General features: G+C 45.1%; 1 non-coding gene across 1 annotated transcript; it reads right to left on the reverse strand.

The window, feature by feature from the left end:
• Positions 1-4,702: 4,702 nt before the first annotated feature.
• Positions 4,703-4,809, reverse strand: LOC136311347 (U6 spliceosomal RNA). The gene has a single exon (XR_010726746.1). It is a non-coding gene; the product is annotated as a U6 spliceosomal RNA (small nuclear RNA).
• Between the last annotated feature and the right edge of the window lie 8,567 nt (positions 4,810-13,376).

Raw genomic sequence — 13,376 nt, forward strand, 5'->3', positions numbered from 1 at the left:
TAATTTTTCCCTTTATTTGACAGTGAGAGAGGGTGGGGAAAGGGAAAGAGAGAAAGAGAGACATCAATTCGTTTTTTCGCTTCATTGTTCCATTTAGTTGTACACTCACTGATTGCTTTTCAAAAACCTGACCGGGAACCGAACCCATGACCTCAGTGCGTAGGGACGACGTTTTATCCATGGGACCACCCGGCCAGGGTCAGGACTCAATATATTTTATTTTTCTCTGACTTCCTAAGGCCGTTTTGAGAACTGAAACCGATGTGCAATGCCTAGATGCTTCAAAATGTTAGTCTCCCGGCTCTCACTTCATCACAGGATTGGAAGCCAATAAAGCGGCATAGTCATGGCCACCCAGCTTCGCCGGTTTCCCCAGTGAAAATGCGCCTCTCGTGCTCGGTGCTGTGCAGGCACTTCTCGGTTCTGTAGCGAACTATTTCTAGACGCCCCTGTAGGGGACGTCCAAGCGCGCTGTCCCTCCAGTTTCACTTCTCTGCCTTGCCTCTGGGCTCTGCCCCCACCCCAGCGCTCGCAGCTGCCCTGGCCTCCTGGCGAAGGGTTTCTCCATCACACTTAACAGCAGACAGTCTGTTTCCACCGGCATTGTCTATTTTTAAAAGCTTATTTGAAAGTCTAAATGGCTCCCATTTTGGCTTTAGTAAGACAAATATGGGCTAAAACACGCCGTGCCCCTTAAGTATGATGGATACCCAGGACCTGCTGAAGTTTCCCATAGCCAAAGTCTGGCTCGGCCTCGTGGCAATTTTTCTGCCGCGTTATTTATGTGGTGGTTTTACTTCTAATTATGGCTCATGATGGCTGTTAGTGCTGAGCAGTAAGAGCGCAAACTGCCTTGTACTGCCATTCAACACAGCCTGTAAAACGGGCAATAGAGCTGAGGGCTCCAAACCAAAACCGACCCCAAAACAACGTAACTTTTCTGTGACAAGTTCACATCCGCTCCTGCCATTCTGGGGCTGGAAACTTGCAGGGAGGAAGCACACGGAGCTGGGTGACTTCCGAGGCCGGGGAGGGAGCCTCAGATTTCAGCTCAGACTTCACCCTTAAGAAATCCTTTACCGTGAACAAAACAACCTCAGACCTCAGATGTAATTAACACATGCCAGGTTTAATCAGAACCTGTGTAATTCATTGTTCGGAAACTAATGAAAGCAAATAGATGTTACTTAACACTGTACATAATGAAAGGTCTTTTGTTGTTCTCAACTTGGATTACTATTTTTTGATGCTAAGAAGGATGCCGCTTGGTGTGTGCGTAAACAAAAAAAGACAAATGGCCAGGATGAGAATGAGTTGTACATAATCGGATTGAAGCAACCGCGTTGCCTCCAAGGAGAACCGCATGGGGCTTAATGATTAGGTTGTTGTTCTTAATACGTCTAATGTTCACTCTTAAAGAAATCAAGAAAAATGTTAAGAGGTTCCTGATATTTCACTGTGGCGCTGGGCTGTTGGAGCGTCTGACAGGAAAAGGACATTCTCTGTGGCTGGAACACCACGACCAGCCACGTAAGTTAATTTGCTCAAATGATATTAGGAGGCATCTAAAACCTAAATCTGCCTCAATTCAGTCGCTCTGCCCGCAGAGCCGTCAGGGACGAGGCAAGGACAGGCTTGGTTTTGTTGAAGTTGTGATGAGATCAAATAGCTGGGAAACGGCCACTTACCTTGTGTGTTGTTTATTCCTTTTCTGTCTTGGCGGAATGTTTCTGGAATTAAGTAAAATGTCTGCTAGTGTCTGGATAATAAATACATCATTTAAAAGCTTGTGGCTACTGTAGCCTGTTGGGATATTAGGAGGGAAAATTACCCTCATTGTGGAGTCCTACAGGGCTCATGTTGGTTGAATATAATGATTTCCCCCCACTCCTTTCTTATGATGTGAGTTTCATGGTCATGTGTTTGTGTATGTGTGTGTGTGGGGGGGGCTTGCAAATTCAAGTTCATCCATCAGAGGTCTGACTATGTGCCTTGGGCATCACCTCCAGGACACCATCACCATGGAGCTTACAGGTCTCCTAATAAATTTTAGGATTACCCAATGACATTCAGCCATTAAGATTTTGTTGCCCTTGAAACTCCCAACTGGACAATTGAATTCCAGATGAATAGGAATTGGGTTATTCTTCTTATTTTAAACTGGCAACCCCAATGATTTCAAATACTCTGACTTCAATTTATCAACTATATATATATAGGTGGACAAAAGTAGGTTAATAATAATAATAGTAATAAGTACAATAATTAAGAAGTAAATAATGCAGGAATAAACTCTGTGTTTTGTGTACTCACAACTGTAAACCTAGTTTTGTCCTACCCTGTATCTATTGAGAGCCCACTGCGTTCTAGTATCCATTTTACGGTGAGAAAGTTGAATTTCAGAGAGGATGAGTTACTTCCCCCTGACCCATAGTCGAGTGGTTAGTCTGACGACTTAGTCCCAGCTTTGAACAAAATCCATATGATTCTCAGATCCATGTTTCTACCAACCTCTATGTCTCCATAAACAGTTGAAACTTCATGTTGTAACAAAATTAAATGTCTCTATCTGGTCTTTTTTAGATAGAGTCTATGAATCTGGCAGAAACAGGTGACCGACCTTCTCCCATTCAAGGAGAAGCAGCAACTGACATGGTGCTTTCTGCAGCATGCGAGTCGGATGTGGTTTTGAAGTTCTTCCCAGTTCCCCGGTATGTTGCTTCCTCTTTCCATTATAGACCAACCTTTGACTTTTGTCCCTTTGACTTTAGTCCCTTCCCAAGCCCAACAGACTGAGGTTGGATTCCCAGGGACACAGGAAGGATTCCCCTTAGGGGGAAAGGAATGAGAGAGAGAGAGAGAGAGAGAGAGAGAGAGAGAGAGAGAGAGAGAGAGAAAGAGAGAGAGAAAGAGGGAGAGGGAGAGGGAGAGGGAGAGAGCTGATTCTTCCTGTCTTCTCCAAGTCTCTTCCTTGTCCTCTTGGCCCATTTTAGAGCCATGTTCTCATACATTGGCACCCCCACCTGACTGCAGGGAAAGGAAATGAAAGCAGATGAAGCAAAACCACAGCTGTGATGTTTATTAGGCCTCTGGTTTTCAAAAAAAAAAAAATGATGGAGGATGAGGCTGGAACTAAGCTGCTTTCTCTTAGAAAGTGCTGGCAGTAATTTTCGTGGCAGGTTTTTGGCATTTGAATATATTAGCTGAAGTATTTAAATATAATGAGCTATGCAGTACGGCGGACAGCAGAGAGCTCAAGGCCAAACGACATGATCCAGGTGACCTTGGACAAGCCGCTTCACCTTTCTGGGCTTCAGGTTCCTTTTCTGCACCAGGTGCACATCAAGCCAGATGATCCCTGAGACCTCCTAAGAAAGCAGTGAGAAGCAGGGCAGACACCTGCTCTGCTGTCAGCTGACTGGTCTGAATATTAGCTGTCACTCAGTTTATACAGGAGCTATGTGACTCAGGGTCAGCCACTTGACTTCTCTGAGGCTCGGTTTCCACCTCTGTGAAATGGGGATGAGATGTCGACCTCAGAGGGTCAGTGAGAGGTTTAGATGGGCTCGTGCACAGACAGCCGGTGGAGAAGGCACTTTCTCAGGGCTGGAGGGAAGACCTGGGAATGGGATGCTTGGAAGGTCAGTGGGGGAGGGTGACTCGTCTATGAAGAAGTCCGTACTGGGAGAGGCTGGCCCGGGGTAGGTGTGGAGATCTGGGCGACCCTTGACAAGGGAGGAGAAAAATAAATAACTGTGGTAGTGGGACAGAAAACCGGCTGCCTCCATGACAATCTTTTTGGGTACAGTGCCTTGGGGAGAAGAAGAAGAAGAAATCTCAAGACACCCTGCCTCCTTGCTACTGCTTTTCATTTCTCAACTCTTTATTTTTAATGAAGATGAGAAACTTTATAACTTGGACAGTTACATTTATTTCTATAATTTTCATCTAAAATAATACAATGCACAGCAATTGTTTTCACATGTGTTTCCACTGCATGTCTTGGGTACTCTGCGTTGTCTCCTCTGTTTCTCTGTGTGCCTGCCTTTCTCTACCACCAACCTCCAAACCATACCTCCCTCCTTCTTCTTGTCTCCGTTCTCCTTCTCCCAGCGGGGTGCAGGAAAACACCAAATGAGGACACAGATGTAATAGAAGGAACCATGACTAGGAACCACATGCACGAAGAAGCCCAGAAAAGCACATCCTCTCCAGGAGGGCACACAGAGGGTCTTAATGAAGAAGAGAGGACCCCTATTCCTTGACTCACTGTCCAATACCTCCAGACCACAGGGGGCGCTGTAGCTGCTCCTTCAGTCAGGAAAGCCGACCTTCCTTTATCACTGCCATCTAAAGGACAGAGGATCTTGTGCCTTAGCAATTGGAATGAGATGACTCCCAAAGTACATTTTTCCCCAGGGTTCCTCCTCAGGTGTCACTCACCCAGTGTAGCTGGGGCTCTGTGGACACACCACATCTCCCAGAAGGCACCAGGAACTTTCTTTGTGTAATCATAGTCAAATATTTTTATTATATTAGTGTATACAACCTAGTGGTTCTACATTTATATACCTTATGGTGTGATCACCATGATAAGTCTAGGAACCATCTGTCACTGTAAAGTTATTATTATGATATTATTTACTATATTCTCTATGCTGTACATTACACCCCCCTGCCCCTCCCCTTAGGCGACCATCAAAAAAACATGAACAACTTCAAGAATTAGCGTGGCGTCTTTGCACAGGGGCCATGCTTAGCTTCTCTTTTTTGTTCCAATTTTGGTATATGTGTCGTCAGAACAAGCACTCTAGAGGATGTTTTATGTAATTCAAATCTGTTTCCAAAATAAATCTGGATCTCTTTTATAAGTAAGCACAATAATGAAACAGAATGATAGACGGAGAAAGTAGAACTTAAATTACTGAAAAGGAGTAGCGGCCTCAGCTGTTACGAGACGTCGGAGATGAGATTAGAACGGCCAAGCAGGGCTTAAACTAAGGCAAAAGGGAGAACCCGGGGTGACACAGTTCATATCAGCCGACAAAATAAAGCAGCCACATCTTGTTTTGCCGAGCCACTGCTTCTGGAACAAACTAAGGAGAAATTTATTCCCTGGGTTCTTGTATAAGTGCGTGCTGGGTGACCAGTTGAACGGGTCTTCAAACTGAGTCTTGCAAAGAGACAAAGACCATGAGGAAGAATCCTGCCCCTTTCCAAAAGGATAGCAGAATTCAGGTGATAGGGGCAGACCCAGTATTTGGCTATTACTTGTTAGATTGGATTTAACACCATCTTTTTAAAATAATTACTTTCTAAATAATTTTCGTATATCAAAAGTAGTATGTGCTCATTGTAGGAGATTTGTAAAAGGGAGAAATATATAACCTCGCCACTCATTTAACCTTGCTAACATTTTAGTATCATCGTCTCATCTTTTTGTCTATGTAAAGACATGCCTGTCTATTTTAAAAAGATAACTTATTGCACATGTATGGCCAGTAGCCGTGGCTACCATCACAGCTGCCTGGCCCATGCAAGTTCGCATTTGATTTGGACAGACGGTAACGAAACAACGGAACCAAGAACTGGTGGGTCATTACATTTAATCCTAGCTCACACCCGGTGGGCAAGAAATACACACAGTGGGAAAACACTTCCCTTTCCATTCAGGGCTCCAAAAGCCACTGACTCATCCGAGTATTCCTAGAATCAAAGGTTTCTACCTCATCAGCCTTATCCACCCCGGTTCCCCATCTCCTTCTCTCTGCACAAACTGGCTTCTTCTTCAGCACTCCGCCATCTTGACTGCCTTTCCTATGCAATGTTAATTTCAGGAACTGAGAGAGAGCAAGCCCCCGGTCTGCCCATTTTATAGTGTAGAACAGGGGTCCCCAAACTTTTTACACAGGGGGCCAGTTCACTGTCCCTCAGACCGTTGGAGGGCCAGACTATAAAAAACACTATGAACAAATCCCTATGCACACTGCACATATCTTATTTTAAAGTAAAAAAAACAAAACGGAAACAAATACAATATTTAAAATAAAGAACAAGTAAATTTAAATCAACAAACTGATCAGTATTTTAATGGGAACTATGGGCCTGCTTTTGGCTAATGAGATGGTCAATGTCCAGTTCCATATTTGTCACTGCAAGCCGTAACAAGTGATATGACGTGCTTCCGGAGCTGTGATGTGTGCATCCCGCATCACCGGAAGTAGTACTGTACGTGAGCGACGCCACATTTTCCGGTGCCACCACATACAGTGCTCCAGAGCACAGGATGTGGATGTGCTCCTCTCACTGACCACCAATGAAAAAGGTGCCCCTTCCAGAAGTGGGGCAGGGGCCGGATAAATGGCCTCAGGTGGCTGCATGTGGCCCATGGCCGTAGTTTGGGGACCCCTGGTATAGAAAATCAAAACTTTTAAGCCAATATACAAATAAGGAAGTCTCTGATACAAAGTCACTTACCTGAGGCATAAATGGGATTCCTCATAAGAGTGCCCCACCCCACATCATGCAACAGTCAAGGGTGTGGAGAGAAGCTTAGTTTTGAAAAGATCTTAGTGTTAAAAGGACGGGAAAGGCTTAGTCTTAACACTAAGCCTTAGGCCAGGGGTCCCCAAACTTTTTACACAGGGAGCCAGTTCACTGTCCCTCGGACCATTGGAGGATCGGACTATAAAAAAACTATGAACAAATTCCTATGCACACTGCACATATCTTATTTTAAAGTAAAAAAACAAAATGGGAACAAATACAATATTTAAAATAAAGAACAGGTAAATTTAAATCAACAAACTGGCCAATATTTCAATGGGAACTATGCTCCTCTCACTGACCACCAATGAAAGAGGTACCCTTCCAGAAGTGCGGCAGGGGCCGGATAAATGGCCTAAGGGGGCCGCATGTGGCCCGTGGGCCGTAGTTTGGGGACCCCTGCCTTAGGCTATTATGACTTTTCTGGCTTACAGCCTGTCTCCCACACCCAATGCAAAAACTATAAGCGAGCAAACATATACATCATATTTGCAAACTTATTTGACCCACAGCACATAATATTTTGTTAAACATTTTCTAAGTTTAATAACATACCATGGACATTTCCCATTCAATAAATCTCTCTACAATATCATTCTGAATGCTTGTAATACTGTGCTGATATGAATACTATAAAATACGTCAGGAAGATGTTATTATAATATATCTAGCCATTCCCCCAGACGCTAGATATTTGGGTTTCCGACATTCGCCTCTGTATATATAATTCTGTGGTGAACATCTTGTGTTAACTGTTCTCGAGGTATCCTTCATGACCAGCTAGCTGTGCCTGGGGAAGGTGGGTCTAGTCCATTCATGGCCAGGGCACCCCAGAGGTCAATTAATTTTTTTCCCAATGACTTGTGGGCACAATTTGTACTTCTTGCATTTTACCAGGCAGGAAAGAAGAAATAGTACTGGGAACCCACAGTCCTGATTTAAAGACCATTTCCTGGGCTACTTAGTGAAGGCAGTAGAATTCTTTGTTTCTGCCCCTCCTAGCCCTTGCAGTCTTGGAGTAGGGCGGAAGCAGGCAAGAGAGTGTAGGGATCACTGCAGAAGCAGACAGGATGCGTTGGCCATGGATGAAAGCCCTAATGTGCCCCTACGGGACTGGGCTCTAATTTCTCTAGACCTGTTTCTCTATCTGAGGGCCTACCTCATGTCAGGAGCAGGGTGGACCTGCATGGAGGTGCAGTGAACTTGGATACTCTTGTTTGTATGTTGTGGGTTCTCCTTCTCCCTGCTTCTTTGGAAGATGTGAACGTGGTTTGTGATCTAGGCACTGAGGAAATCTCCTGCACAGAGCCATGCAAATATACAACCTTCCATTCCATCAAGTTCTCCCTATGCATAATAATCCTTAGTTCACCTCGGATAGATGAGGATGTATGTTTGAACACCTGTTAAGGAGGGTTTCTCTGGGTAATGTGGTATAACACGCCACTACAAAGTATCCCCAAACATGGCTTTTGCATTTCCCGTGTGTCCGACAACTTCACTCTGAGTACACATAGGTAGACGTAAGTATGTAATCATTACAAATCTGAATTTATGTAATCCTATTCCCAGCACTGTTCTTTTCCCCTAAGTGGTTTTTCCTCTAGATTGTATCAACCCCAAAGGACATACCTTTGAGAAAATACTCCATTAAAGACATTGTTGGAGCAACTTTTATTATTCATTAGAGTGCTTTAAAGTGGACCTAAATAAAAAATGCTTTTTTGCTAAAAGTAAAAATACATCCGTTTCTATGATCTAATTGCACAATTGGTTAGAATTTCTATCTATCAGTTCAAAGGGAAACTTGGTTTCAGTGAATTTGTTTTTAATAAAAATGTGTTATCTATGATAAATATATTTCACTTTGTTCAAATGGATTTGATTGGGAAAACATATTGAGCAGAAGTACTGGTAGAGCTTAATTTCATTGCTTTGAGAAAATGTATTGAATGCTGGTTTGAATTAAATTCTGTTTGTTTTAATAAAAGTGTATTGGCCTGAGTGTACATATATTTGTTTTAGTGGCAGTGCATTGGATCCAATAAAACTATATTGGCTTCACTGCTTGTGTCTCCTTTTCAGTGAAAATGGATTGAATGGGAAAACGAAGCAGTCATGAAGCAGCCAGCCCCAAGGTCTCCGCTTGGCGGGAGGATCCCAATAACAGAGGGAGTGTGTTTCCATAGACTCTATGTTAAAATATACTTTTAAATTTGAACACGTTCCTATCAAGAACTCAGACGTGAGACTGAATCGCCACCATAAAGAGTGAATTTTCTGAAGTCGCCTTTTCCACGGACAAATTGTGGGGCCGTCCAGGACACCAGAGGAAGGGATTCTGTGAAAGCCAAGGGTGGGTTTGTCAACATCCCTCCAGCTTTCTGTGGGCCTCAGTGGTTCCAGTAAGATACTGGATGTCTATCAGGCATTCAAACCCCTTAAATGAACAGAAACAGATCATGAGGACACCCTAAGGGCACTGAAATGGGTTTGACTTTGAACTGATTAGGAGGGGAAAGAATTGAAACAAGTGTTACCCTGAGACACATCAGAATGACCAGACGTCTCATGGGTTACAGACCCTCAGGGAGGAGACCGTGCTCCAGAGGGAGCGGACACAGGCGCTGATATCTAGGAAATGGCAGGTATGCAGTGTCATGACCACCCTGTGTGGCCGACTATGACCCCCAGGTGCCCATGTCTACAGGTACCCCTTTGTCCAGGTGCCCTGACCCAAAAGCTGGAGTTTAAACAATGAAGATAAACAATAACATTGGCTGTTGTTCTTATGCAGCTGTCCCATTACTAAGAGAGTACGGGCTCTGGCTTGTTTTTGCTCCCAGAAGATGAACTTGACCTGACTCTTCTACCTGGCTTCATTTAACCTTGATGAGAAATAAATGCAAATACTACTTTCATTAACACCTTTGCTCCAACTAAATGTGCTAACAAGCTCTAGACTTCAACTTTCCCACTAATAACAGCTAATTCTAACTACTGCCATTACCAAAAAAAAACCACCCCTAAACCTTTCATGTACAGTTAGTTGCTCATTTCTCTTTTGAATGCCTGAATTCCCATAAGACCCTACAAGGTTAAGAGAGAAACAGTGATTCATTGACTTTTCTTTCCTTTGTGGAAAAATTCCCAATTATATACTTTAAGTCAAGAATAAAATGGGATTTATGATAAAGACATTTGCTGTGCTGTCCTTGGTGCCTTGTGACCCTGGGGGACAGCAAGTGGTTCACTGTCCCAGACAGAGTGTTGGACTGATCCACTACATTGTAGAAGTATGGTGGGGGACTGAACGTACCAATTTCAGAAGGGAAATGGCACCGTACAACTTAATTCACTGCCCTAATAATGAAGTTTTCAAAAGGTAATCCTAGGATATTTCTAGCGTCAGCCAACAAGAGTGTAGAAACTTACACCACTTTGGGAAGGAGCATTGCAGGCCATGCAGAGAGACTAAACCAGGGATCCCAAAACTGCGGCCCCCTGAGGCCATTTATCGGGCCCCCGCCGCACTTCCGGAAGGGGCACCTCTTTCACTGGTGGTCAGTGAGAGGAGCACATTGACCATCTCATTAGCCAAAAGCAGGCCCATAATTCCCATTGAAATACTGGTCAGTTTGTTGATTTAAATTTACTTGTTCTTTATTTTAAATATTGTATTTGTTCCCGTTTTGTTTTTTTAACTTTAAAATAAGATATGTGCAGTGTGCATAGGGATTTGTTCATAGTTTTTTTTTTATAGTCCGGCCCTCCAACGGTCTGAGGGACAGTGAAGTGGTCCCCTGTGTAAAAAGTTTGGGGACTCCTGGACTAAACCTATCTGCCTGGGCACTGGACAATCTCATGGGTAGATCTGTAGGGTGTCCCTGACCACAGGCTTTTGAAAAATGCACATCTACTGGGGAGGCCAATTAGAACAGGCATTCCCTCTGGAGAGACCTGTGGGGAAAAGGCACTCTCTGAAATTTCCTGGAAGATGACTTCAGGACAAAGAAAGGCAGCTGACAAAGCGTTTGTCATTTAGCAAGTCATGTTGCAGAGAATGACCTTAACTGTAGAAGTCTGGGGGTCCCTGTAGAATCTGCATTTTAGAGGAGTTCCACTCAAGGGTCCTGGGAGTTGAAGTATTTATATACCGGGACCGACTTCTACACCTGCCTCCCCCTCACTAGTTGAGGGTTTCTCCTGCGGAGCCTGGATTCTCTGGTGCAGCCAGCCAGCCAGGTAAGCAGGAACAGAGGGCTCTGACCATGAGAAAAAGCTTTACGGCGAAGGATGCAGTTAGAAGAGGTAAAGGCAGAGCACTGACAAGACTGTCTATCCCCATGAAGCCCATGTCATAGATGAGTAAACTGAAATATGAGGGTAAGTAGTTTTCCTGGTGACACACAGCTAGTAAGCAGCATGGACAAAATGCAAATCCTTCCTCTGTTTCACTTGAAAGTCAATGACTTAACCACTTAGCCACGCTGCCTTGGCCATGCTGTCCAGCTAGAGAAGTTGGTGTGCCTCCAAGAATTAAAAACTAGGCCCTGGCCGATTGGCTCAGTGGTAGAGCGTCGGCCTGGCGTTCAGGAGTCCCGGGTTTGATTCCCGGCCAGGGCACACAGAAGAAGCGCCCATCTGCTTCTCCACCCCCTCCCCTCTCCTTCCTCTCTGTCTCTCTCTTCCCCTCCCGCAGCCGAGGCTCCACTGGAGCAAAGTTGGCCCAGGCGCTGGGGACGGCTCCGTGGCCTCTGCCTCAGGCACTAGAATGGTTCTGGTTGCAACAGAGCATCGCCCCCTGGTGGGCAGAGCGTCGCCCCCCTGGTGGGCGTGCCGGGTGGATCCCGGTCGGGCGCATGCAGGAGTCTGTCTGACTGCCTCCCCGTTTCCAACTTCAGAAAAATACAAAAAAAAAAAAAGGGAATTAAAAACTGTGTCTCATCGGAGTCTCTGCTGCCTCAGGGCTGGTGGCTGAGCACTGCAGGTAGGAGACCTGGACGTGCGATCTGGCCGGAGCTGCTGTCTTTAGGACTGGCCAGGTAGTGGTCGGTCCGAGGCTGAACTGAATCTTAGTATCTAGGTGTCTGTTTGTTAGAGGCTGAACTCAACTTGTCCTAGGGTACGTCTTTGCCTAATAGCCAACCGCAAATAACCACATGATCATAGGCTCGGGGCCATTTGCAGCAAGCCGTGGAACTCCTCGCTACAGTACATCCCAACTCCACCCGCCCCCCGTTCTGTCCTCTGGTCATATTCGCCCTCTTGTGATCAGCTCTTCTATTTTAGGCATGCCTGCTAGCTGCTCAGCTGTTTTGTAAAGTTGTGATGACTTTGTACAACAAAATACAAACAGCCATCCTCACAGCTGTTTTGATCCCATTTAATGAAATGGTGGTGACATCCTAATGCCGCAACCGCAGGGAGGCGAAGGGGTTCTTGTGGTGTCTGTGAGCGCTGCTTTGTAAAGTAAGTTGTGATGACTTTGTCTGATAAAACAGCCATCCTCACAGATGTTTTGATCTCATTTAATGAAATGGTGATGACATATGAATGCCACGACCGCAGAGAGGCATGGGTTGTTGTGGTCGCTGTGAGTAGAAAGATAGGTATTATTCCCCAGGCTCCTGTCTCAAACAACAGTTCTGCAGTTAGCATTGTTCTATGTCAGTGCATGGTTCCCGCTATGCGCCTCTTCCTAGGGACAGACTCGAGGTATAACAACAGACCTTTAGCTATTTTTTGTTGCCTGTAAGTACAACCGAACAGCCAGGATAGAAAGAATGCATGCAGAATTGTGAAGATAAGTCAAATGAATCGGTGGAAGGGAGCACTCAGCTAACAGTTTCTGCCATTCAAGAACTCAAAAAGTATACTATCTCAAGAAGGCCAATAGTTATGTGTCATCCCATCAGAGTGCCAGAACAATTTTTGGCTTCTACGTCTTCATCACACAGAAAGGGGGGAAGCAGGGCTGGGAAGATATCAGACGGCAGACACAGAAGAAGTCAGTGTCTCATCCTCAATCAATTATGCGAGGGTGTTATCAAATCAATGCATTCACAGTGTGAACGCTCGCGGCAGATGGACGAACACTTGTCGGCTATCTGGAGCCGGAGAGAGTCAGATTTATTTTCTAAGCTTGTTTGTCTCATTTCTCCCGCCTGGTGCTGGAAGGCAGAGCATGCATCTGTGGCTTTTCAAATGCAGGAGATCGCCAGCTATTTTATAGCGGGTGAGATCAGGCTCAGCAAACGGAGCTCTCTAGGACTTCTGGCTATTTTTTCTCTTCAGAATGCAGACAAAGGGAAGCAGGTTTAGCAAGGGCTCTCTGCCTGTGACTTTTGATTCTCAGCACCAGCGGGACAAGGCTAGCCCAGTCCATGAACTGGCCTCCCAAGCTTCGTTGTTATGATGGGGTCTGTTCCATTATGACCTCAGGGATGGCTTATAGGAAGCTCCTGCCAGAGGTGGAGCCTGAGTCAAGATGACAGCCCTCCAGCACCCAGATCTGTTACCCGCGGCCACTGGGCATTGAGTGCTGTTACCCTCCTGACTACCAAGGAGTCTGGCATTCCTAGTTGGCAGAGAATTTGAGATGAGCTCTAACCTGAGCTGATAGAGAAGGAAAAAGGCATCTTTTGTGTCAGAATTGAAACTTTACAGTAGCTGCCATTCAACTCCAGAAAGCATTTTTTATGTTCTTTCTTGTGGGAGAAATCATCCTTCTCATTTTCTGTATTGGGGCAAGCGGAAGTTCATTAGTGTTCTTAAAGTCAAACAAGAGGTCCATGAACACACTGGATTCAGAAATCTGCAGCCCCCTG

The sequence above is a fragment of the Saccopteryx bilineata genome, chromosome 7 (genome assembly GCF_036850765.1).
Source record: "Saccopteryx bilineata isolate mSacBil1 chromosome 7, mSacBil1_pri_phased_curated, whole genome shotgun sequence".
Classification (NCBI taxonomy): Eukaryota; Metazoa; Chordata; class Mammalia; order Chiroptera; family Emballonuridae; genus Saccopteryx; species Saccopteryx bilineata.